Here is a 5,329-nt window from a genome sequence, read left to right on the forward strand (position 1 = left end):
CCTTCTCTAATTAGGCATTGCGCAAGTTCAAGGCTCAAGTTGTCATCTTGGCCTTTGAGACTACACAATACGCAGTACCTGGCTGGCCCAACTACGCATTGCCCAGTTCCAAGGATCAAGCTCATCCATTGGCCATTGAGATTGCACAATGTGCAATTTTGAGCCTCAAGTTGCATCACTAGATGTTGAGACTGCACAATACGCAGTTCCTCTAGCCAGTCCCTCTCCCTTCACCTCCATAATTGCGCAATATTCCTTGTCATTCATGTAGTTGCTACTGTGATCGTGCTTTATGAGTTAATTTGCTAAAGTTAATTTTTCTTTTCCATGAGTGCATTTTCCTCCCACAGGTATTACAGTTGTTGAGCTCTTCTCTTCATCAGTCACTATTGCCATGACACTCAAGATATATGCTTCAAAGGATACCACTAAGAGCAGCACCAGGGAGGAAGTTGAGAGTACACCAGTTAACTTTCCAGTTTATTCAGATACTCAATTGTTCGTAGAGAATGAATTAGATATCACATGGCAGAAAGTGAATGAAATATTCTCAACAAGAAGCATCAAAGTAGATCTGGAAGACCGATAGGTGTATGTCAATGTCTAGAGATCATGGTTACCCAAGGTTGCGTGTAGGTATCCAACTTTCCCATGTGTAGACGTTTTCATCTGGATACTATCTCACACAAATCCAAAGACTATGACTCTTAGTAGTGCCATCAGACAAAGGCTTGCTACTTTTTTGGCACCAAATTATCATTCTATGCCACCAACAACTACTTGAGCAAGAAGGATATTGTCAAAAGTTTGATGAAGCAACCAACAAAGTTTCATCAGACATCCACCAACACTAGAAGAAAAAATATCTCAGGAGGGCCTATCAACTCTTGATCATTCTATGTTGCAGAATCTATGGTTAGCAAAGCACTAAGACCTTCCCCGAAGGGTGGGCATTCTTTCTGAACTGGGTTATGAATGAAGGAAGACCATTCAACTGGTTAGATTTTTTGTCTCAACAACTAAATATCCATGTAGCCAATGCCCTGAGTCCTCCCAAGGGTGGGAAAACTATATTTTACATGTTTGCTTATTTATTGGATGAAATCTACATGCACAATTCATTCCCTGGCATGAATTGGACTTGGACACCACAAGATCTCATTGTGCACATATATTGTAAGTTGATTTCAGAGTGGAGACATAGAGGAGTAATGGAGAAGTTGACTGATCACTTTCTCATTCCATTGTATAAGTTCATCCTTGTGGAAGAGCCACCTTGCATGTTGTGTGGGGCAATGGAAGCAACGTCAAAGATCGCAAATTGGTTTGCCTCATTGGATGACACTTTCCTCAGAATGTTCGATGAATAGAAGTTGCCACATATTTTGCCGAGGTATGCCACCGATAAGCTTTTCATGCAATAAGTTGCATACTATCTCTCCACAGGGTTTTCAATAGTTTTTCATAGGAATAAGAAAGCACCTTGGCCAAATATTCCTATGCAAATGGGATTGTACAAAATTAAGAATATGAAAGTCACGAACATTGGAAGGAAAGGAAATAGAGAAATTTGCATTCGGTACTATGGAATTAAATCTATACAATCCAAGGAATGTTTTCAAAGACCATTGTGTGAGAATTCATTTTCAGTGGCTAACTAGGACATTCTACAGGCCTGAGGAGGAAGAGTGGAGGAACTGCTATAATGACTCTGAGTCCCGCGAGCCAATCAACTTTGTAGGAACATCACAAGTTACTTTACAGAAAGGAGTCACTCCAAAGGCAGTACGAGTAAAAGAACACAACCCAATGCATGAAAAGTGTAAGAGGAAGGTTGCATATAGTCCAAGGGGAGAGCGAAGTTGCAAGATCAAAGCAGATCCGGTCATTCTCAAAGTGGCTATAGCAGTGGAGAAGAGGAGAAAATAGTGGATGCTGTAGGCATAACAAAAGCAAAGGGAAGAACAAGAGAAGTGGAAGTTGGAAGAAAAAGAGAAGCAAAAGTAGGAAGAAGAACAAAGGCGAAGAGAAAAAGAAGAAGAAGTAACACAAAGAATAGCTGAGGAGTGAGAACAAAACTGACATTTCGAGGAGGAGAACAAATAGATGCATGACAAGGAACTCAATCAGCAGATTGAAGAGTTGATCAAGATTCATGACATGGAGGCGGAACCAGAGCCTCAAAACCAAGATGTTGATCTAATGCCAAGTACACAGGTCACTATTCATTCTCCCCCTCTTCCAACAACAAAGTTAGCTCCAAGTGAGGAAGAGGAAGGTGTTCCTCTTGATGATGATCTGATTATGGACATGCATAATCTGTCTTACGATGAACCTCATAAAAATATTGTACAAGTGCGGGGGAAACATTTTCTGGATGACCTCGCATCTCCTACTTTTATTAGAGAAAGGGCGATTATGGTAGACACCAGAAGGAATCCCAATGGAATTTTCGTAGCCAACTTGGACTTTGCAGGTGCAACAAAGTCAAACACTAAGTATTTGATGGATGAGAACAAACAATTGGCAAATAACTTGTAGGATTCTAGGCAAGAGTTTGAATAACTCCGAGCAGAGGTACAAAATGCAGTGCCCACACAGGTCTATCTGGAAGAAATGAAGGCAACGATAGTAGACAAAGTATAGACACTAGGAGAGACCATGTAAAATATTTATGAGGAGTTTGTTATAGTGCATAAGGTAGTTGTCCACTTGCATGGCTTTCAGAAAAAAGTGTAAAAAACATGTTAAAACTCTTAAGGCTATGAAAACAACTATTGTTGCTGTGCATGAATGGTCAATGCAATATAAAGGGGCAATGCTTGATTTGGGCAAGAAAACAAAGCAACAAGCAGAGTTGGAGGAAGAAACAGTTCAGATGCTCATCCAAAACAACAAACAACTCACCTAGTTCAGTGCTAACATTCAGGCCTCATATGTGCAATTGTACAACAACGTGGATTTCTTGGTAAAATCGCACAAGATCCCATTAATTGGCTTACTCACTAAAGCCAAAGGCATGAATCAGGTCAGGCAAGAGATAAAAGAATACTTGGAGCAACTTAGACAAACTGCCACCAAGGACGACCTTGAAGTGAATAGGCAGAACATGCAAAAGTACATTAGTGGTCCTGTTCAAGTCAATATAATGTTGCTCCTCCTCCAAAAGGAAACTCAAACTGGTTCCAAATCAATGTACCTGGATGCCATGGAGGCTAGAGTCCGCTTCTAGCCTAACATGATCGCACAGTTTGGGGATGTCATCGTGCAGTACCAAGCTTGACACCATTATGTGACTAAGAAACATCAAGTGGAAGTTGTTGAGTTGGAGTTTCCCCAAACCCAACCTTAACTGTGTTGTCTTATTAGGTTGCCTAGTTGGCTCTACCCAATTTTGTCTTATATGGGTACGAGTGTATTGTAATATTATTTTATAATTAATTTGTAAGTGAAATTCTAAGTGTAAATTGTGGAAATTGAAGAGTCATATTGAACATAAGCTGAAGAGTGATGAGGGAAGTCCAAGAGTCACAAAGGGAAAGTGAAGAGTTACCCCTTTTGTTATAAATATATCCTCATAACTCATGTAAATGGATTTTGGGGAGCCAAGATTTTGGCTAGGCTAAGGCTTAGAACTAGGAGCTTGGAAGTTTGTGAGATCCTTGGATTCTCTGTAAAATAGAGTGAGTATATTTCTTTGGAGGAGTAGGTGTAGACTTCATGTTCAACTATTGGGGCTAGTGGTCTGTCAATGGTATATGTATGATTGGAACTTTCACTTTAATAAAATCTCAAAGCCAACACATTTTCATGCATACGTTGTGAATATAGTAGGACTATTCTTGTTTTATTTTCAATGTATGTTGTTTAACTTACACTAATGCTTATGAACTATTTTTTTTGCATTAGTATTAATCTTGTTGAATGTGTGTTGTTGGATATTTTCATCACGATTAACTTGTGAACTATTTTGTAGGCTAGCTTGTGATGTATTTATGCGTGTGTGTTCCTTTCAAGTTGCGTACTATTAAAAGGATTATAAGGATCTCACTCTCTTTCCCCTCATTGTGTTAGAACCCTTCATGGAATACACTTGACCTTACGCAAAGTCACACACTTGTTCCAACCAAAGTCACCATACACCACTCTATGTGTTATTGTAGCCAAGGCACATTATTAAAACCCACTGCTTCGACAACCAGGCCATATTCCGAATGCGGATCCTACACCAAACAATGTGAGATCTAATTGGGACTTCATATCAGGGAGACCCCATGAATGTTGGTAGGTCCAGCACCATCAACATTTTTGGCACTAGAATGTGGGCCATATGACAAGCTGAGCCTGTGAAGTTTGTTTGAACTTTCCTTATCATTTAATGGATTCTTCCCATATCTTAACCCCGACATATTTTTCTAGAACTGTAAATCTGAAAGTGCTTGTGGGAATAATTAATGACTTGTCACATCTGAAATTCGATAACGAGTTTGGAACAACCATTCTCAAGCACATCGCTCTCTTTTTTTATTTCTGCACTAAACATAATATTCACTATGAGGATACCGCACGTACATTGTTCGTCCTCATGTTCAAAGCGCGTGTAAAGGCATGGTGTTACACATTTCTGACTTTTTCTATACACTCTTTCGAACATCTTGTTAAGGAGCTTTACTGCACCTTTGACAAGTATGGTTATAAATATGTTTTCAAGAAAATCATGTGTTTACAAAAAGCACCTGATGAATCCCTTAAATATTTTCACAATCATTTTATTCATTTATGTTACGAGTTTTATGAAGATGATATTGATTGAAAGTTAATGAAAGAGAAGTTCGAATTTCTTCTTCACATTTCCATGAATCCGCATGAATACGAATCTTTCAAAAGTCTCCCAACGTACACTGGTATTGGAGATCCTAAATCTGCGACGAAGGAAGTTGTTGTTCCAAGTGACTCTTTGTATTCCCCTCATCAAACAACTCCATTTACACAAGTTGAGGTAGGATAACTTGAACCATCTTCGCCAACCCCACATATTCAGAATTTAAACACAATCTTGGATTGTCAATTTGATTTTTTTGGTGATGATCTCTCTCCTCATCCTCCCTCCGTTGATTCTTTTGGTTCTCCTGATTATGTTTTGTTATCGGTTCTAAATGTTTCTTCTGATGCTCATGAGGATAAGTTTCAGGATGGAATTAGTATTAACCAGCTAACTTATGATACAATTTGCGATGAGTATGTGTGGGAGTCTTTTTATAAACAAAAATCTGCGATGAAATTTGATGTTTCTCCTATGTCACCTCTCCCTCATTATCTTGATATCTTC

This window comes from Pinus tabuliformis, chromosome 6 (genome assembly GCF_031772625.1).
Source record: "Pinus tabuliformis cultivar Carrire ecotype Pingquan chromosome 6, CPIR1, whole genome shotgun sequence".
NCBI classification, from domain to species: domain Eukaryota; kingdom Viridiplantae; phylum Streptophyta; class Pinopsida; order Pinales; family Pinaceae; genus Pinus; species Pinus tabuliformis.